The 22,433-nt window shown below is 42.9% G+C and overlaps 1 protein-coding gene across 1 annotated transcript in view; it reads right to left on the bottom strand.

The window, feature by feature from the left end:
• Nucleotides 1–19,496, bottom strand: part of RNGTT (RNA guanylyltransferase and 5'-phosphatase) — a 369,854-nt gene extending 350,358 nt beyond the window's left edge. Inside the window, exons 1-2 of the mRNA XM_078055013.1 lie at nucleotides 19,359–19,496; nucleotides 4,376–4,455 (exon numbers count right to left, since the gene is read on the bottom strand). The gene's annotated coding sequence lies outside the window, so the exon portion shown is untranslated. The remainder of the gene's footprint in view (nucleotides 1–4,375; nucleotides 4,456–19,358) is intronic.
• Between the last annotated feature and the right edge of the window lie 2,937 nt (nucleotides 19,497–22,433).

Genomic DNA, 22,433 nt, shown 5'->3' with positions numbered 1-22,433 from the left:
TAGTGGGGAGGGTGACTTTAATAGACCAGGCCACAGCTTTGCTGGGGCCTGGACAATATGGCAATATCATAATTAGCACCCCGGGGGTAGGAGGGTTGCAGCGGGCGGATGCTGATAGTACACAGCAAAGCAGTGACAAGTTCCAAAGAACTTTCACACACTCTAGCTCATTTGTTCCCAACCTGGTGGGCTGGCTTGCCCAAGGACTGTAATTATCCCAAAATATCTCGACACATTTCTAAATTGCCATTTATAACTTAGAAGTTTTTACAACTCTTTCCTAAACCTACAGTTAAGACAGAATTGAGAAAGCTCCACAGAATGGGAGCCCCTCACAGTAATATTCTTTAAATAATTTTTGGGCATGTCTAATTGTAAAATGTATTAAATGATACATTTTATTTATCAATAAAAACTATTTACTTAAGACTAATCTGCTCTTTTAGTTCCACTGGCCCAGGTAAAGTTAAATGTCCTGGAAAAAAAAAATCTGCACAGTAATTCCTACCTTTCTGTGTTTCTTGTTTCCTCCGTAGTTTCCTTTTGTGATTTTTTTTTTTTTTTTTTTTTGGAACCAGTGACTCTGCTAAGGTATATTAAAGAGATTAAAATGTAGATAAGAAAATAAATCACTTGCTTCTAGTAAACAGCACTAAGGCCGTCTGTTCTATTCAACCCAGGAGTTTAGTTGACAAGGGCTGCTTGTATGTACAATTCAAAAGTGTTCCTAAGGAGGTTAATCTGAATTGTGAGGAGATTTTTGGTTTTCTTCTCTTTAAGTTCCACTCAAGGGCACCATGTGTTTTAATAGGGCCAGGAAAATTTTACAGATGTAAAATTGTAAGAAGCTTTATGTGGAAAACCTGAGTTAACGGACCCCACATTCTAATGTATTCAGCAATGATTTGTGCGTCTCAAGGCACCTCAGGCAGCTGCCTGGCTGGCTTGACCCCTAATCCAGCTCTGCCTGCAGTATTTACATTTTCGGTTGGCACAGTCTCTTGGAGTAATGGATTCTGTATTTTAATGCGTGCTATATAAAGAGCTATTTTCTTTTATTTTTGTTGGGAAGACCGTTAGGCTTCAGGAACATTACCTATTTCTGTTTTTTCAGGATTTGAGAAAATAATCCATGATTATTCCTCATGAGTTTCAGACTTTCACTTTTTTTTGCAAATGGGATCTTTTTCATTTTTACCGCCATACATACTTCTTTCTGCCCTTGATCATTTTTAATGTCCTCCGCTGGATCTTTTCTAGCACTATTACGTCTTTGAAAAGCAGAGACCAGAACCCCATGAAATATGCATCATATAAAGTATTCCAGGGCCAGGCGCTCCTTCAATTACAGTCACCTCTTTTCTCTGCAACAATCCCCAGGCCTATTTTCAATCATTTCCCCTGACACATCTCCCAGACCTGTGCTTGCCAGGGACTGAACCTTATTTGAGAATCCATGACTGGTCCCTCCATCTCAACATGAACTAAATGCAACCAAAACAAAAACCACCCTTGAGACCATAAACTTTCCTTCATCAAACATTTATTGGAGTTTGAGAATGTGCCAGGCACTGTGCTAAGTATGTAGAGGTAGTGATAGGAGGTGGTTTCAAATATTAATAAGAAGCAGGAGCCCTTAAGAAACATGCAGTCTAGTGGGGGAGGCATATGAATTAAAAATTATATATCTAGGGTCACCTGGCTGGCTCAGTTGGTAGACCATGTGACTCTTGATCTTGGGTCACAGAGCTCAAGACCCACGTTGGGCCTACAGCTTACTTAAAAAAAAATTACATATCAATATGTAAATGCTATGGGGTTCAAGCCACCTCTAGGAAGTTGTGCTCCTTTCCTATTACTGCTGAAACAAATTACCACACACTTAGTGGCTTAATTCAACACAAGGGTATTCTCTTACAGTTCTCAAGGTCAGAAGTCAGAAATGAGTCCTTAGAGATAAAATCAAGGTGTTATTTAAGAAACAAAACAGAGGAACATATGGGACGGGGAAAAAAAAAAAAATGAGAGAGAGAGAAAGAGAGGGATAGAGAGAGAAACAAACCTAAGAGACTCTTAACTAAGAGAACAAACTGAGGGTTGATGGAGGGAGGTGGGTGGGGGATGGGATAGATGGGGGATGGGTATCAAGGAGGGCACTTGCGATGATCACTGGGTATTGTATGTAAGTGATGAATCATTAAATTCTACTCCTGGAATCAATATTACACTCTATGTTAACGAACTAGAATTTAAATAAAAAATTGAAAAATAAAATCAAGGTGTCAAGAGGCTGGTTCAGTAATCGGGATGAGTAATAGAACTTGCACATATTAAGACTGAAGAGAAAACCCTCTGCTTAGATTAATAAATTGAGGGCTTCCCACTGTCTGAGAAGCTGAACATTAATGATGGAAGGTACTCAGGTCCAATAGCCCAATCACAGTGTCCCTACATCCTAGCCCCGGTCTGATCCTTTTACCACAACCTAATGGAACTGAAAACAGTGGTGTCAACAAACCAAACTACCACCATAACATGTTTAAAACCTGTGTAATCTCACTCAGAGCACACATTCTAAGAGGACTTCAAAAAAGAATAAACCCTTTTTCTCTCTCCCCAGGTGGGTTTGGGCTAACTGAGACTGGAAGACAAGCACCACATGAAATAATGAGCAAAAGTACAGGAGAGTTTATAATTAAGTGCTAAATTATGAAGTACATTCTATTCAGAGGAAAGTGATGTGATTTTTACCGTCCTAGAATAGTGGGGAAAGATACTTAAGTTTTATTGAGCATCTACTGCCAAACCACCCCCCTGAGAAGTGTTGTCCCATTTTCCAGAGAAGGTAAAGGAAGTTCCTTAAGTCACACAGTTGCTGACAGGGCAGAGCCAGGGCGTGAACTCAGGAGAGACTGTCTCAGAGCGGGCGCCCCCAGGAGGCACCGCAGAAGCTAAGGCTGTCAGCCCCACGGGGCCTGGTTTGGACAGGCGGGCGGGTGAGGCCGAGAGCTGGGAGAGTCACGTGAGGAAAAGCAGGAGGGAGGGCAGGACTTGGCACAAGTTGTTAATTATTCCACAGAGGAGACATTCTGACTGGAGACTTTCAGTTCGCCCACCACTGCTGGGTGTTTTAAGCATTTCAGTTTGGCAGTAAACATGAATAGTTTAGTTACAGAGGCGTAAGTCACTCAGTGACTGCTCACAGCCTTGAATAATTGTGACAAAACAACAGCTGATCTGAAACTCAGGCAGTGGGCCCCACCTCAGAACACTTGGGTCCCACCTAAGGGCTTTCCAAAGTTCGTAGAAACCAGGCCTGCTAAGTGTTCAGGTCGCCACTCCCATCACACTCCAGATATGTATTTTATTCGTGAGAATGATGACTAACTAGGAGGCTGATTTACATGCCAGTTCCTACTTGGCCTTTTTCCTGTCAGCAAAATTTACTACTGTCTTCTATCTTCCTACTTCGGTATTAAAAATTGTTACACTCCCAGCAGTAAAGCACATCCAGCCAAGTGACAAGCAAAGAACTGTTAAGGAGAAGTACAATATGGGCTGGACTTTACCAGGAAGAACAAGAGCAAATACTGGCCAAGAAGTGTTGCAAGAAAGGAATTTTCTAGAGCCTGATGCAAACCCCAGTTATTATCCTGGGCAATGTTGCAATTTCACTTCTGGTTTATATTAACTAGTACTAGAAACATACAAGGAGTGACCTGATTCTGTTTCTGTGGGTTTTCCTTTTATTAGAATTGTACCCTGGTAGGCTGCTTAACTTACCTATTTTAAAAAATCAACATTGAGTACTCTTTTTTTTTTTAATATTTTATTTATTTATTTGACAGAGAGAGAAACAGCATGAGAGGGGAGAGGGTCAGAGGGAGAAGCAAGCTCCCCGCTGAGCCAGGAGCCCGATGTGGGACTCGATCCCAGGACTCCAGGATCATGACCTGAGCCGAAGGCAGCCGCTTAACCAACTGAGCCACCCAGGTGCCCATCATTGAGTACTCTTTTGAGCTCAACCCTGACTTGAATCTTCAAGTCTGTCATTACAATATTTAATAAATATAAATTCCTTTTTAAAAGTTTTTTGAGGTATAAGTTTATATTCCATGAAATTCACCCATTTTAAGTGTACGATTTAATAACTTTTAGTATATTGACAGAGTTATACAAACATCACCACAATAAGAATTCATTTTTGAGCTTATTTTTTTTACTTGAATTTTTCAGTAGGTATTTTCAAGAGTATATAATAGGGGCAACTGGGCAACTCAGTAGGTAGAGCGTGCGGCTCTTGATCTCAGGGTTGTGGGCTCGAGCCCCACATTGGGTATAGAGATTACTTAAAAATAAAATCTTTAAGGGGTACCTGGCTGGCTCAGTTGGTACAGCACATGACTCTCGATCTCAGGGTTGTGAGTTCAATCCCCATGTTGGGTGTAGAGACAACTTAAAAAGAAAAATGATAAGATAATTTTCAAGAGTAAATGATAAGCCATAAGAAGGTCTGTATTCTAAGTTATTAACCAAATTTTATCCAGTTTTACTTGAGTGGTCAGAGATCTCCCACACTGCTCTTTCAGAAGCCTGTGTTTGGAGAAACAGTATGTCCAGATAATGTGATTTATTGTTCCAGCTCATCCTGTGTTTTTTTGTTTTTTAAAGATTTTATTTATTTATTTATCAGAGAGAGAGAGAGAGAGCACAAGCAGGGGGAGTGGCAGGCAGAGGGAGAGCGAGAAGCAGGCTCCCCGCTGAGCAAGGAACCCAATGTGGGGCTTGATCCCAGAACGCTGGGATCATGACCTGAGCCAAAGGCAGACCCTTAACAACTGAGCCACCCAGGTGCCCCTCATCCCGTGGTTTGACTACTACCTGATGTCCCTGAAGGGGACTATGCCCCCTCCTTACACTGGACACCATCTCATTGGTAACCAGTGACCAAGGGACTCCTAAAATTACTAATGAGTGCTTTGGGAGCCAGAAAATCAGCTACTTTTAATGATTCTTGATAGTACTCATGGGAAGTCCCTTTGTGGGTCAACAATGTCAGGTATTTCTATTTTGCTTTCAACCCTGATTCTAATTCCCTTCACTCACCCACCTGTTACTGTGGCCTTGAAGTGGGGAACAAATCTCTTTCCAGTTTTTCCCTTTTCCACATGGATCTCTATGACCTTGATTTTGGCTTTATTTGGTTTGCTTTCCCTTCATGCTTGAAGTGATTATTTACCCACTTTCTCTGTCAAAAGTCATCTTCATCGCTGCCTCTTCCCCTCTCTTCACAATCTATTCTGACAGCATATACCAAAACTTTTGCTCATACTCAGAAATTTAGAACTTGGTGTGAGGAGTTTCTGAACTCTCTGGTTCTGTAGTTGGCTCTTTCAGGAGCTGCATTCAAAATCTCAGTCTTACGCTTCCCACTCCGACCATCACCTCCTGCCTGCTGAGCTCTGACTTCAATAATTCTTCCTCTATTTGGGATGTACAATCCATTGATCCTAGAACCATTTCACTGCCCAGAACATCCTCATGTCTGTCCTCAACCAGCTTCTATCCATGATTCATTACTACCTACACCTGTCCCTTCATCACACTTGCCTGGTAAAACCTAAACCCATGGCAAAAATAATTGTCCACCTTTGCACCAAAAAGAACCAGCATTGTCAAGACCTTGATTTTAGCCCTTGCAACTCATGTTTGAACATGGCTAAAGGACGCTTGAACACGGCTAAAGGAAAACAACCAACCATGTGGAATGGCTCACATCAAATTATGACCACTAAACTGGAGGATGCCTTGAGTGTTGCCTGACAATCCTATCACAATTTCCCTAAATAGTTCACTTTTCCACTCACCAAGACAACTGTTTCACACCTTCTCTTCTTTGCTCAAAACTCACACAGCTGATGACCTTATCTCCCATTCTCCTAAGGGAAGCAACCAGAAAAAAGTCTTCCATGTGCTCTGATCACCAACCACATCTACCATATCCTCTCCCTTCCCACATTGATTTTGTCAGATAAACTATCAAAGCTCCTGTCCAAAGTCATCATCTCCACTTAGATACTAGATCCAGGATGCTCTCATCTACTCAAAAGACATTGCTGCAGAAATTATCCCTCTCTCCTGAATAGTCAAATTTTCCTCTTTACTAGATTGTTCCCATCAGCCCATCAATATATTCTAAGATATCCTCATCTTAACACATGACAGCAATTACCTCTCAACTCCACATCTCCCTCCTGGCTGCTACCCTATCTCTCTGCTTCCCTTTAAACAAAAACTTAAGGGACACCTGGGTGGCTCAGTCTGTTAAGCATTTGCCTTCGGCTCAGGTCATGATCCCAGGGTCCTGGGATCGAGTCCCGCATCAGGCTCCTTGCTCAGCGGGGAGCTTGCCTCTCCCTCTGCCTGCGGCTCCCCTTGCTTGTGTGCTTTCTCCAATACCTCTCTCCCATTCTCTTTTGAATCTACTTCAATCATGTTTTCACCCCCACCACTACTTTTGTCAAGGTCACCTGCAAGGTCCATGTTTTAAATCCAATGGTCATTCTGAGTCCTCATCTTACCTGACCCCTGAGCAGCATTTGCACAGCTGATCTTTCCCTCCTCCTTGGCACACTTTCTTCACTTGGCTTCCAAGAGAACACTCTTTGACTTCTCCTGTCTCACTGGCTACTCCTTCTCCATCCCCTTGGCTAGTATCTGCCTGACCTCTGTGGATGGAGTGCCTCAAGGCCTAGTTCTTAGAACATTTTCTCTTCTCCATATTCCCACCCACCCTGAAGATCTTAGGCAGCCTGTACCTTTAAATACTATCGCTAAGCTGATGATTCCTTTTGTTTTTTTAAGATTTTATTTATTTATTTGACAGAGAGAGAGACAGCGAGAGAGGGAACACAAGCAGGGGGAGTGGGAGAGGGAGAAGCAGGCTTCCCGCTGAGCAGGGAGCCCCATGCGGGGCTCGATCCCAGGACCCCGGGATCATGACTGAGCCGAAGGCAGACACTTAACAACTGAGCCACCCAGGTGCCCCTAAGCTGATGATTCCTAAATGTACATCTCTAGCAAGATCACTCCCTTGAACACCAAATTCATATATTCAATTGCCTGCTTGAATCTCCAGTGTATATTCTTAAGCATATTAAGTGTATATGCACAAAAGAGAATGCCTGTACCTGATTCTCTATCCCCTAAAGCTACGCCTCCTACAGTCTTCGCCATCTTAGCAAATGGTTTATCAGCAGCTCAGCCAAAACCTTTGGTCTCACCTTGATTCCTCTCTATTGCTCAAATTCTGTATTCAAGCTATTGACATTCTGCTAGCTTTTTTTTTTTTTTTTTTTTTTTTGGAGAGAGAGAGAGAGAGCGTGTGCATGCGAGCGGGGGAAGGGACAGAGGGAAAGGGAGAGAGAGAATCTTAAGTGGGTTCCACACCCAGTGCAGAGCCCAACGTGGGCTTGATCTCACAACCCTGAGATCATGACCTGAACCAAAATCAAGAGTCAGACACTCAACTGACTGGGCCACCCAGGTGCCCCCAATTCTGCTAGCTTTGGCCTCAAAATATACCCAGAGGTCCACCACTTCTCACCGCCATTATCAGTATCACCATGGGCCCGATTCCATCACCTCTTGCCTGCACTACAGCTGCCACTTCCCGATTGATCTTGCTTCCACCCTAACCTCTCTATAATCTCATCTTAACACAGCAACAGAGAGATTCTTTTTAAAAATGTAAGTCAGATCATGTCCCTCCTCAGCTTAAAACATTCCAACACTGCACTGGTTTCCTATCTCAAAGAAAAATCTCCTCTCAAAGTCTTTACATGAACTTCAAGATCTGCACAAGTTCATCCCCCTTATCTCTATAACCTTATCTTCTACAACTCTCCTCCTTACTCGCTTTGTTCTAGCCACATGGGCTTCCTTGCTGTTTCTCAAAGAAACGATACTCACCACTATTTCAAGGCCTTTGCATTTTGTTTCTTTTGTTTAGACCTTTTCTTCTCCCAAATAGCCTCATGAGTTGCTCCCTCGCTTCCTTGAGTTCTCAACTCAAATGTTGCCTTTCAGTGAGGCTTTCTTTGATGGCCCTATCTTTGATGGCCCTATTCAAAATAGCAAAAGCCAAAACCCAAAACTCTGCCCCTTTGTACTTTCTGTTCCTCATCTCCTGCTATATTTTTCTCTGTAGAATGGATCCCCATCTGGCGTACTACCTACTTATTTGCTTATTTTTCATGGTGCCTCTCTCTCTGCTGAAACATAAGTCCCATCGAAGTAATAAATATTTATTGACTGAATTAATGAACTGAATAAATATTTATTGAATAGCTACTATGTGCCTATTTTAGACACTGACGACATAACAGTGAACAAAAAATGACATGGTCCCTGCCCTCATGCAGCTGGTATTTTAGTGCTAGAGACAAACAATAGACAAATGAACATAATGAATTATGGTCACTAGTGATAAGGGCTGTGAAGAAAATACATCATTTAAAGGAATAGAGAGTGGTGAGAATGTCATTTTAGATGGCATATGAGGAAAATTCTTGCTGAAGCAGCATTTGACGAGAGCCTTGAATAACGTCCAAGAGTGAGCCCTGCAGAGGTCTGAGGGAGAGAATTTCAGGCAGAGAATCCAGCAAGCACAGAGCTCCTGAGGCCAGGCCAGCTTGGCATGACCAAGGAAAAGCAGAGCCAGTGTGTGGGGAGAGAGCAGGAGAGGGTACAAGTGGCAAGACAGGTAGCCAGAGGCCACAGTAGGAACTTGGGGTGTTTCTGTGACAATATGGGAAGCCATTGGAGGCTTTTGAACAGAGCAGTAACAGGATCCTATTCACATTTTTTTTTTTTAAGATTTTATTTTTAAGTATTCTCTACACCCAATGTGGGGCTCTAATTCACAACCCCGAGATCAAGAGTCACATGCTCTATAGACTGAGCCAGCCAGGGGCCTCCGATTCACATTGTGAAGGGCCGCTTCGGTGCTGTGTGGAGAATGGACTGTGGGAAGGTGAGACGAGGCAAAGGGAGACCACTTAGGAGGCTACTGAAGTCATCAGTGAGCATTGAAGTTGGGTGGTAGCAACAAAGGTGGAATAAACAGTCAGATTTGAATATATACGTATCACAGATCAGATTTGCTGATGAAATAGATGTGAAATAGGAGAGAAAAATATCAAATGATTATCCAAGGTTTGGGCCTGAGGCATGTCATTGGAGCATGTCATTGACCAAGATGGGAACATTTGGTGGAACAGGTTTGGGAAAGATGGTGTTCAAATCAAGATCACCCAGGGAATGGGATAGAGAGAGAGAAATCCAAGGACTGGTCTCTGGCATGCTAAGGAAAATGAGGATGATTAGACAAAAAAGACAAGGAGGGATGCAAGAGAAGTAGGACAGAGTCGGGTGCTGGAACCAGATGGGGGTGGGAAGAAGGTGTTTCTAGTGAGAGGAAGTGAAGGGTACCTGGCTGGCTTAGTCCATAAAGCATGTGGCTCTTGATCTTAGGGTTGTGAGTTTGAGCCCCACATTGGGTATAGAGATTACTTAAAAATAAAATCTTTTTTGTTTTTTTAAGATTTTATTTATTTACTTGTCAGAGAGAGAGAGAACAAGCAGGGGGAGCGGCAGACAGAGGGAGAGGGAGAAGTAGGCTCCCCACTGAGCAAGGAGCCCAATGCGGGGCTGGATCCCAGGACCCTGGGATCATGACCTGAGCCAAAGGCAGACAGCCACCCAGGCGTCCCCAAAATAAAATCTTTAAACAGAAAAAAAAGTAAGAGGAACTGACCAATTGTGTCAAATGTGGCTGAGGACTGAAAATTGATCACTGGACTTGGCAATGGGTGGAAAAAAGTCATTAAAGAAGTAGTTCCTGTGGAGAGGTGAGTGGGCAGAAAGCCTGATGACGGTGGGGTCAAAATGGATCTGACAGACTTAGAATCAAGCAGCACTAATAAGAGGCCTTGGACAAATAGTTTAACCTCTCTGCCTGTCAGCTTTCTCATCTGCCTAAAGGGAATCGTAACTCCTTCCTCATAAAATGTGGTATAGATATTATAATAAGAATTTAGAACTATATGCAAAATCAACTTAAATGTTTTAATATGTTATGTTTAATGATACATGTTTTTAAAAATGGGAAAGAAACAAATATATATTAAAGCCCTACTGTAAGACAAGCACTCTGCATGGTTGCTGTTCTTGTTGTTGTTGTTTTTAATTTTTTTAAAAAAAGTAAGCTCTAGGCCAATGTAGGGCTTGAACTCATGACCCTAAAATCAAGATTCACATGCTCCACTGACCGAGCTAGCCAGGCGCCCTGCACTTTGCATGTTTGATCTTACTTAGTTTTTTTTAAGATTTTATTTATTTATTTGAGACGGAAAGAATGAGAGTGGGCTGAGGGGCAAGCCGACTCCTCGCTGAGCAGGGAGCCCAATGCGGCGCTCGATCCCAAGACCCTGGGATCATGACCTGAGCTGAAAGCAGATACTTAACTGACTGAGCCACCCAGGCACCCTCATTTTACTTAATTTTGATTAGCCCAAATATAAACATGCCAAGGTGTTGTCACCTTTTCTTTAAAAAGATAGGCCTCGGGGCGCCTGGGTGGCTCAGATGGTTAAGTGTCTGCCTTCAGCTGAGGTCATGATGAGGGGTCCTGGGATCGAGCCCCACATCGGGCTCCCTGCTCAGCGGGGAGCATGCTTCTCCCTCTCCCTCTGCCTGCTGCTCGTTCTGTCAAAAATAAATAAAAATCTTAAAAATAAAATAAAAAGATAGGCCTCAATATTAAAAGACCAAATAGTGCAGCTCTTCCTGCCCACGGGTCCTGTCCTGTCCCATGCTTTAATAAAAACACCTTTTTAAGCCAGAAATAATAATAATAAATAATAAACCAAACAGAAGTCACAAAGGAAATGTCTCATTTTCTTTTCTTTTCTTTTCTTTTTTTTAAGATTTTATTTATTCATTTGAGAGAGACAGAGCACAAGCAGGAGGAGAGGGAGAAGCAGAATCCCGGCTGAACTGGGAGCCCAACACTGGACTTGATCCCAGGACCCAGAGATAACCACCCGAGCCAAAAGCAGGTGCTCAACCATCTGAGCCATCCAGGCACCCCCTCATTTAATTTTCTTTATGTGATCCTGAACATTTCATTTTTATTGTTATTGAAATGCTGAAAATCTTTCTAAAAGCATATACATCTGACTGCAATCCAGACCTTTGATACTTATTTTAGAGAAAGTGAACACCCACTTAGTAACATTTTCCGATAAGATGACCTTGTGGAAGTTTTCCCGTCAAAACAAAACAAAACAAGCTAGGGATTCTTTTAAAGATATGTTAACCAATCCAGCTAGGTACACACACCACCCTGGTATTAATTTGTACAACTTTCATACTAGTTTCTGTAGCTCTGTTGCATTTTGCCGTTACTTTGTTACACTGTGTTTTCTAGTAAAAGTCCTTGAGTGTTCGCTCTTTCCTCTGGGCCTTTTCCCCTGTCTTTTCTGAGAAGGAGTGGCCCATCAGCCCCAGCCTCTACCTTCTAAAACCACCGTTTTCCTTTCTCAGGGTTTAGACTATGCTTAATTTTTAAAGACCAGCCCCGCACCTGGGTGGCTCAGTCAGTAAAGCGTCTGCCTTTGGCTCAGGTCATGATTCCAGGTGTTGGGACACAGGGCTTTGGGCTCCTGGGGAAAGTCTGCTTCTCCCTCTCCCTCTGCCACTCCCCCCGCTTGTGCTCTCTCTCTCTCTCAAATAAACAAATAAAATCCTAAAAAAAAAAAGCCTTTTCCCACACAGACCTCCCCCGCCCCCTGAGGAAAACTATTCCAAATTGGGAAGAGGGTTTTCATCAAGAAGAGAGATCTAAACAGCACTGTTTTAAAGATTTTATTTTATTTTATAGATTTTACTTATTTACTTGATAGAGACACAGCGAGAGAGGGAACACAAGCAAGGGAAGCAGGAGAGGGAGAAGCCGGCTTCCTGCCGACAGGGAGCCCAATGCGGGGCTCGATCCCAGGACCCTGGGATCATGACCTGAGCTGAAGGCAGATGCTTAACGACTGAGCCACCCAGGCACGCCTTAAAGATTTTATTTTTAAGGTTTTTAGGTAATCTGTACACCTGATGTGGGGCTTGAATTTACAACGGAGAGCTCAAGAGTCACATGCTCTGGGACTGAGCCAGCCAGGCGCTGCTAAAAAGCATTGTTTTAATTCTGCATACTTTTGAGTACAAGTGTATACTTTTGTTCCAGAATGATACTTTTGAGCAAACATACTAAACCTCTTCCTCCTGCTGCTTCTGAACCTCTGTCTTCTTGTCCAAACCCTTTCACCATTTGGCCTCACTCTCCTTGGAGCCACCCTCCCAGATCGGGCGGTTTCAGAGGTGGGAAATCAAGCATGCTGCGGGCAGACTGAGCACAGCCTTGCACGGTGGTGCCCGTACCGTGCGCTGGGAAGTGCACTGGGCCTGGACACCAAGTGATCCAGGTTCTCATTCCAGCCCCACTGGGGGACCTTCAGCACATCACATATTCATCCAGGGCTTTAGTGGCCCTGTGTGGACAACGTGGACCAGGACTGCTGTCAGGTTCTGGCCACCCCTGCTCCCCGAATGAGGACACTAAGGCATGGAGATGGGGAGAGTATCGTGATAGATTCCTCTGAGGTACCAGAGGAGAAAAGAGTGGACACTGAGGATTAATTCATTGTTTGATTTCTCTTGGCAAAGAAAGTAACACATGGTGACTAAAAATGTATCTACTCATGTTCAAATTCATACTGAAGCAGCCTAGGGAAGACAAACAGCACCTTGGTACAAATGAGGTTTTTCTTCTCATAACACCAAAGACAGATGGTTCCCAATTTGCCATGGTTCGACTTAAATTTTTCAACTTCGCGACGGTACGAAAGTGATACACATTTAGTAGAAACTGTATTTAGAATTTTGAACTTGGTTCTTTTCCTGGGCCAGCGATGTGTGGTACAATCCTCTGTCAAGATGGTGAGCAGGGGCTACCCCAGCTCCCAACCAGCCACACGATCACGGGGGTGAACAACCCACACGCTTAAACCCTTCTGTATCCACACAACCATTCCGGTTTTCACATTCAGTGCAGGATTCAATGAATTACACAGGTCTTCAACACTTTTGATAAAACAGGCTTTGTGTTGGATGACTTTGCCCAACTGTAGGTTAGTGAGTGGTCTGGGCATATTTAAGGTAGGCTGGGCGAAGCTATGATGTTTGGTAAGTTAGGTGTATTCAATACTTTTTCAACTTACAATATTGCCAATTTATGAGGGGTTTATTGGGACACAAACCATTGTAAGTTGAGGAAGATCTGTAATGGGAATTTCAGACACTTCTTAGAAATGCTAGTAAATAGATTTCTTGAGAGTCATTTTCAAAGTGGTTACATCTCTTGGGCCTGGGATTAATGGGTAATTTCTATTTCCTTTTTATCTTTTTATGTGTTCTCTGAATCTTTTACTAATACATATTAGTTCTATAATCAGAAATGGTACCTTTTTAAAAAGAAAAAAAGAAAATGGCTTTAACTGTACAAATTGAAGAGAACAGGAAAGAAACTGAAAAACTAATAATGATGAAACGGACATTTACTGCATATCATTTATCATCTACTGGACAGTAACTGGCTCATTTACTCTCTCAACTCTGGATAAGAAGCTATGCATTATTACTTCCATTTTACATATAAGAAAAATGAAGCAGAGAGAGGTCAAATAATTCTTCTAAAGTCACAGAGCTAGTAAATTCAGTTACTGGGACTTCACTTAGATGGTCTAATATCAGGGCCTCTTCTATTTATCACCTGCCTCATAAATGATCTAAAAATTAGGCGTTATCTGGTATAATTTCAGAGAACAGATCTTTCATACTAATTACATTTTATTTAGGTTAATATTCCCTGAACACACATTAACAAAATGCTGGAGGAAAGTGGTTTGAAACTATGGTAGATCTGGGATTTAAATTTTGCCATGGATAAGCTAACTCTGTGCTAGAGTTAATTGCACAACCACTGTTCTATGCTGAGTTAAATTAAACAAGGAGGCCAGTAGACCTGGGTGGTTCTCATGCCTTAGAGGCTTAAGCAAACCAAAACCTGTGAATTCCTGAATGCTGAGAAACAGCCAATCACAAACAGCCAACGAGACTTTCCGAATGAGGCAAATGCTTAAGCTACAGCCAGTCGCATCATTTCCTTGCTTTGTTTCTGCCTTTTCTTTATGTCTTTCCCCTAGCTTCTGTTGGCAGAGTGCTCCTGACCACTTCTGACTTGGCACTGCCTGATTCCCACTGATTTTTGCTCCAATAAACTCTTTTTTTTTTAATTTTTAAATTTTTTTAGATTTTATTTATTTGAAAGAGAGAGACAGAGATAGTGAGAGAGAGAGCACAAGTGGGGAGGAGAGGGAGAAGCAGGCTCCCCACAGAGCAGGGAGCCCGATGCGGGACTCGATCCCAGGACCCTGGGATCATGACCTGAGCCGAAGGCAGACGCTTAACCGACTGAGCCACCCAGGCGCCCTGCTCAAATAAACTCTTAAAAATTTTAATATGCCTGAGTTTGTCTTTTAACAGCTCTGATATTTGGGGCATTTTGTGTAGGCACCTCAAAGAAAGTTGAAAGAAGGTGATTCAAATTGCTAGAAAGAGACTGAGAACATCAGAACTGCCAGTCAGTTTTTTTAGAATACATTTTTTAAAAAGGCATAATCAATCCATGGAACAAGATTGCACCAGCACCGCAAACAGTCAAGGAGAAATCACACCCAACAAAGGAAATGCTCACCACTACTGCGTATTTTGTGTGCCCAAGACAGTCCCTGTCTCTCAACCAGGAACTTCAGCTACTTTAGGGCTTTGGAATATTGGCCTTATTTCTCCTGTCATCTTCTACCTCCTGACTTTTCAATCAGCTCTCCTCTTGTAGCTGGATCCATTTCACTGCATATCACATCTCAGGAGACTGGATCACAGAAGTGATTTCAGGACTCATAACTGAGCAAAGGCCTCAAGCTCAATAAATATTAGCTGGATGAATGAATCGTTTCTATATGCATGATCCTTCTGGACAAGCAATTTCACCTAATATCTCTGGGCAAGAAGGGACACAGAACTGCAGCATGTAAGAACGATTACCTACATTAACCAAATCTGACTAGGGAAGGTAGGGGAGTTTGGCAGAGTGAAAGAGGACTTCAACTATACCTCCATTTTGATCTCTGTACTTTTTAAGTGATTAAGTTCTTTCCAGCTCATCTCTTAACACAGGCAAAAAACCCAGCAAGCAAAGCAGCCTCTGATGGGAACTGAATCGCTTCTCGGCCTTTTGGCTAAGATCAAGTGTGATGGGACCTGAAACTATCCCTTCAAGCAATGAGGTCTGCCCTGAGCCTGCAAGACCCCACCCTTGACAATGGTCGAACTTACCTTCACTGTTCCCCAGCGTGTACCCACCCACCTTTGTCCCGCATTTTCCTCATATAAACCTGGAAGTACTTTCAGCACTTTGGAGACCGTCTGAGACACTAGTCAGCTGTCTTCCTGCTGTCAGCCTCACGGAAATTAATTATTTTCTTGTTTCACTACCACTCATTTCTGTGTCTTTGAATTTTGTCAGTGGCAAGTGGCCGAACCTGGTCTGTATGGGACCCCCCCAGAGCCAGGAGATCTTGTGCCCCTATCTTCAGGCTAGAAGAGTAATAGCATGGTTCTTTAGAAACTGGTTTGCAATATACTGATGGGTCATTTCTGGACAGTCATTGGGCCACATGAGTTTGGGGCTCTCTTTCTTTCTTGTCAGAATGCCAGACTTTTTCTAGGATGGAAGAAATCTCTCCCCCACCCCCCACCATTGTTTTCCTCTCCAGACCTCTCCCTCTCTCTCTCTTTTTTTTAAGATTTTATTTATTTATTTGAGAGAGACAGACAAAGCATGAGCAAGGTGGAGGAGCAGGGGGAGATGGAGAAGCAGGCTCCCCACTGAGCAGGGAGCCTGACATGGGGCTCGAGCCCAGGGCCCTGAGATCACGACCTGAGCCAAAGACGCTTAACTGACTAAGCCACTGAGGCACCCCTCTCTTTAATTTTAAGTAATCTCTTCACCCAGTGCAGGGCCCGAGCTCACAACTCCAAGATCAAGATGCCCACACTCCACTGACTGAGCCAGCCAGGCACCTCAGCCCTCTCTTTCTTGTATTAATGTTGCAAGTGCATAAGGGCAGATCTCTGTGCTTTTCCCTTCCAGGTGACCTAAGTGACAAAGAAGGTGGGAACCAATTCCTTCTGGAGAAAAGACCTGTCTATCCTGTTCTCTTTTCCCTCTGGTATCTCTTCTCTTCAACTTACTGTCTTCCATGTGACCAACTGGTAGTAATATTTAGGTTTGGGGTTATGGAGAAATAAGGGTCTAATTGAGTCATTCTTGCCAGAGTTCCCTGCCTCAGGGTTTCATACGCAAGCCCAGCAACAATAAAACAAAGACTGTTACTCTTCTAATTTAACATAGTCTCATCCCAGGTAATGGGATCCCTATTAGAGCTGTTTCTTTCCTTTTTCTTTTCTTCCTCCACAAGGTGTCTGGAAGGCGGTGCTTAGGTGACCTCATGATTTCTCAGAGCCTGTGTTCTTCTCTGGATCCTCATCTATTTGTACTGCAAGGATGCTAGTCTGGTCTTGTACCTGAGCTGCCAATCATAAGGTCTGCTTTCCTGGTTCTTCTCCTTCCCCAACTCCCATGGCTGGCAGGAACTTTTCTTGCATCATCTCTACCTCCTTGCCAAGATGGAATGTGTCAACACCTACTTCCCAGAGGCCTACTAGCAGACTGGCTACTCGGAAACATAATTTATAGGATAGAGGAAAGCACACACATACACCCACACCCACACCCTTTATCACATTATTTTGCTTTATCATGGTCTGTTGTCTGAATATCACCTTTGGTAACCCTGCGGCAGGGAAGGAACCTGGAATTTGGGATGACTTACAGGTAATTTCTAGTGTTACTTCTACATATGGCTTTCTTTCTCATTATACTCTTTTATACTCTCCTCATATATCCCAGTAAACTGTTCAGGGATTTTCTGTTTTGCTTACTGTTGTAACCCCAATGTCTACATAGTATGTGGCACATAGCAGGTGTTCGATAAGTCTTTGTGGAATGAGTGAAGGGCAGATCACATCTGCTGTGTCTGGATTTTTCCAGGGCAGCTGTCAGAGGCGACCTTGCTTCCCTGGCCCCCTTGCACATGGGAGTTCACGTGGCGCCCGCAGCACGTACCTGCTCAGAGGTGGTAGCTGAAGTGGTGGGGCTTGGTGAGGTCTCTCAGGAAGAGCAAGACTGAGAAGAAATGGGGCCAAGAGTAGCTCTAAAGGAGCAGTTCTCAAACTTAAATCTCAGAACCCCTCCCATTATAGTTTTAAAAATTGTTGAGGGTTCCCAGAAACTCTCTTTACATGGGTTATACAATATTTATTTTGTGAAAATTGAAACAAAACTTTTAAAATATTAATTTGTTTAAAATTAACAACAAAAACACATTACAAGTTAGCATAAATAACATTTTCATTTAAAACATGCTCAGTCTGTTGGGCATCTGCCTTGGGCTTGGGTCATGATCTCGGGGTCCTGGGATCGAGCCCTGTATGGGGCTCCCTGCTCGGTGGGGAGCCTGCTTCTCCCTCTCTCTCTACCTGACTCTCCCCCTGCTTGTGCTTTCTCTTTCTTTCTCTGTCAAATAAATAAATAAGTAAATAAATAAATACATACATACATACATACATACATAAATACATAAATAAAACATAGCTATCTTTGGGGTCCCTGGCTGGCTCAGTCAGTGGGGCGTGTGACTCTTGATCTCCGGGTTGTTTGAGCTCCATGTTGGATGTAGAAATTACTTAAAAAAGGGGGGTGGGGCCTGGGTGGCTCAGTCAGTTGAGGGACTGACTTTTGATTTCAGCTCAAGTCAGGATCTCAGGGCTGTAGGATTGAGCTCTGTGTTGGGCTCTGTGCTAAGCAGGGCATCTGCTTGAGATTCTCCCTCTACTCCCTCAGCCCCTCCCCCCCTCTGCTCACTCGCTCTCTCTTAAATAAAATTTTTAAAATCTTAAATAAAATCTTTAAAAGTAAATAAATAAAAATTTTTAAGAGTTAAAAATTAAAAAAAAGAAACACAGCCATCTTTTCCAAAACACAAGTCACTGACAGGAGGGGCATTTAATTTTTGGCAAATCGCCTATGTCTGGCTTCATAGAAGGCAGCTGGATCCTCCTATCTGCCTCTGCGTTCAATCTGTTGTGATATGTTTTAGTTGAAATTCGGTCTCATACAGACACATAGTGGGAAAAGGGAGGATCTTGGGGCCTCCAGGGGTTCTCTGGCCACATTCTGAAAAGTGCCGTCCTAAAGTGAAAGTTGCTGTGGGAATACAGATGATCTTCTCCGTTACAGAGCCCCCAGCCCTCCAGGGAGCCCAGACCCCAATATGAGCACAGAATCCCTATTTCTCACCCTCCCTCGCTCCCTCCCACCTCTTTGCTTAGGATTGCACCATTTTTTTTTTTTTTAAGATTTTATTTATTTATTTGACAGAGAGAGAGACAGCGAGAGAGGGAACACAAGCAGGGGAGTGGGAGAAGGAGAAGCAGGCTTCCTGTGGAGCAGGGAGCCCGATGCGGGGCTCGATCCCAGGACCCTGGGATCATGACCTGAGCCGAAGGCAGACGCCCAACGACTGAGCCACCCAGGCGCCCCTGCACCATTCTTTAATAATGTATGAAACAGCTGACAGCCTCGAGCAGGAAAATTAGATAAGATGTAAGTTCTTAGGGGAGCCTGTGGTCTTGGGTAGAAGGGAGTGTAACAGGCATCTCAGAAAGGGGATGAGGGAAACAACACATGCATTTTCAGTCCCGAGAGAAAAGAGGTTATAAAGTTCAGGCGCATTTGTGAGCAAATATGTCTCAGCGCCTGGGCTGAAAAAAGGAAACAATGAAGTTCAGCCTGCTAGGCCTGTGTGGAACGAGCTGCTTTCTGTAATTACATTCTACCTCTGTATCTTCTTGGGCCTTGCTGGAGGCCGGGCTTTATCTCCCTTAGTTGAAGATCTGATGGAAAGATAGCAGACCACCAGGTACAGTTCTAAGGACTGGTCCATTCTCAGCACTTCGGAGTGGCCTTGCTCCCGTGGTGGGAAGGCTTCAGGTCACACGTTCTGTGTATAACCCCTTCCTCACGGGCTAATACCACCACCACCTTCCCGGTGTATCTGACTTACCTGCTTTATAGAAGGAGGCACAGCCGAGAGCTGTCCCTAGGCCTCGGAGGCCCCACATCCCACGAGTGGCCCAGCTCCACCTGGAAGCCGTCTGCGTGGAGGTGAGCGACTCTGTACAGCTGTCGCTGGAGGCAAGAGTCCCACCCTGCAGTATTTTAATAAACAGATGACAAGTCCTAACTTTGTACCTGGAATTTTCCAAGGATTTTTTTTTTTTTTTTTAACTACTAAGGAATAAACTTACCATCTCTGCTATGCTCCTATCCCGACTTGTGACATCTTTTGCATTATTGCTCTACGGTGCTGTTTAGGTGGCCCAGGATCATGACTGGCCTGTTTTAGCCCAGTAATCCCCAAGTCTCACACAGTGCTTGGTACATAGAAAGCACTTCAAAAGTTTCTAGTGAATGAAAGTTAGGTAAGTGAATTCTGGTGGTCTTATTTTAATGTGTGCCAAAAGTGTGTGCTTTTCATACATCATGCCATTTTTTAAAAGATTTTATTTTTATTTATTTGACAGAGAGAGAGCACAAGCAGTAGGGGGGGAGGGAAGGGCAGAGGGAGAGGGAGAAGCAGGTTCCCCACTGAGCAGGGAGCCCGATGTGGGGCTCGATCGCGGGACCCCCGGATCATGACCTGAGCCGAAGGCAGATTCCCAACTGACTGAGCCACCCAGGAGCCCCAACATTATGCTATTTAATTAAGCTGTTCATGTAAAGCTTATCTTCCGAAGAAGGTATAATAAGCTCTTTGAAAGCAGGAAATGTGTATTTGTGAGTTTTTAGACGTTCTGCATCACAACCTGCATCCACCTGTCTTACGGGAGTGCTCCCCAGATCATTCTAAAAGACGCATCTTCTTTTATATAGTGTTAAAAGCTATTATTTTTTTTTTTATCATTTTGCTACAGAGCAGGAGCTGCTTATTTTTTTTCAAGTCCCATAATAGTTTTAGACAGAGAAAGTTACTAGTTTATGGTCTAATAATAGTCTTCATTATTCAGAAAAAGTCCCAGCTAAAGAGCTTGCTTTACTACACATTTTGTAACAAAATCAGACCATACCTGAAAGCGGATGTTTAACATACCAGGTCTCCCACATCATTTCCAACCAAAGAAACTCTGCTTTTATCTGTTTAAAATGGAAAAGTTTCCACAGATTTTTTTTTTTTACCTAGATCAGGACAGCAGTGCCTGGGAAGGAATTTACAGTATTTCAGTGGAAAACTTGACAGACATCAAAATAACAAAGTGAATAAATTAATAGAGAGGCCAGACAGAGAAGTTTTCCAAACAGAAAGAGAAGATTTCTGTCTCTCCAGAAACTCACTTTACCTATCAGCTCAATGAATAAGTATAAACAAGGATTGGGGTTTTTGTTCTAGTGTTGTTTTTTAATATAACAGCTTTATTAAGAAAAATTCATATACCATAAAATTCACACTTTCAAAGTTAGCAATTCAGTGGATTTTAGCATATTTATAAAATTGTGCAACCATCACCACAATATAATTTTAAAACATTTTTTTTAAAGATTTATGTATTCATTTTAAAGAGAGAGAAAGCATGAGCAGGAGGAGGGGCAGAGGAAGTGGAAGAGAGAGAACCTCAAGCAGACTCCTTGCTGAGTGCGGAGCCCAACATGGGGCTCAATCCCAGGGCCCTAAGATCATGACCTGAGCCTAAACCAAGTGATGGCCACTTAACCGACTGAGCCACCCAGACACCCTAATTTTAAAATAATATTTTTAGGGCGCCTGGGTAGCTCAGTCAGTTAAGCGTCTGCCTTCGGCTTGGGTCATGATCCCAGGGTCCTGGGATCGAGCCCCACATCGGGCTCCCTGCTCAGTGGGGAGCCTGCTTCTCCTTTGCCCCTCACCCCACTCATGCTTGCGCTCACTCACATGCTCTCTCTCTGAAATAAATAAATAAAATCTTTTTAAAAAATAAATAAAATAAAATAATATTTTTATTAAAACAAACATTTTGTTTTGTTTCCAAAAGAAACCCCATAGCCATTAGCAGTCCCTCCCCGTTCCTTCTTCCCCAGCCCTTAGCAACTACTAATCTACTTTCTGTCTCTATGGATTTGCCTTTTCTGGACATTTCATATAAAAGGAACATTATATTATGGGGCCTTTTGTGGCTGGCTTCTTTCCCTAAGCATGTTTTCAAAGTTTGTCCATGTTACAGAGTGTATCAGTACTTCATTCCTTTTTATGGCTGAATATTATTCCATTGTATGGATATACCACAACTTGGTGGTCCATCCATTAACTGACAGACATTTGTGCAACCATCACCACAATATAATTTTAAAACATTTTTTTTATTTATTTTATTTTATTTTTTATTTATTTTATTTTTTTTTTTTTTAATTTTATTTCCTCCCCAATACCCCAGAGGCACTCTCCAGAGTGGTCACTGAAACTAGACATTTTAAGAATCACTATCCAATCCAGATTCTTCCCGGGGATGATAGAAGCGCTGGGTTTGGGGGAAACATTTCCCCAGGGGGCAGCTGTAAGAGAGCGAGCTGCTTGGCAGGGCCCTGGGTTGGCTCCAGGAAGAGCTGAGAGAGGACAGCCAGGCTCATCCCTTTCTGGCTATTATAAATATGCTAAAATCACTTTCTGGCTATTATAAATAATGCTGCTATTTTATGTACAAGTTTGTGTGTGTGTGTGTGTGTGTGTGTAAATATATATTTTGTTTCAATTCTCTTGGGTATATACTTAAGAGTGAAATTGCTGGGTTATAAATATGTTTAACATTTTGAGGAACTGACAAGCTTGTTTTCCAAAGCAGGTGCACCATTTGACAATCCTACCAGCAATATATGAGAGTTCTAATTTCTCCACATCCTCACCATCTGTCATTTTTTTTTTTTATTGTAGCTAGCCTAGTGGATGTAAAGTGGTATCTCATTGTGGTTTTTTATTTGCCTTTCACTGATAATTAATGATGTTGAGCATTTTTTCATGAACACATGGCCACTTATATATCTTCTTTGGAGAAATGTCTATTCGTATCCTTCGCCCATTTTTAAGCTGAGTTATTTGTCTTTTTATTACTGA

This window comes from Halichoerus grypus, chromosome 9, assembly GCF_964656455.1.
Source record: "Halichoerus grypus chromosome 9, mHalGry1.hap1.1, whole genome shotgun sequence".
NCBI classification, from domain to species: Eukaryota; Metazoa; Chordata; class Mammalia; order Carnivora; family Phocidae; genus Halichoerus; species Halichoerus grypus.
Note: the sequence above shows the minus strand (reverse complement) of the source record. Positions and strands in the feature narration are given on the sequence as shown.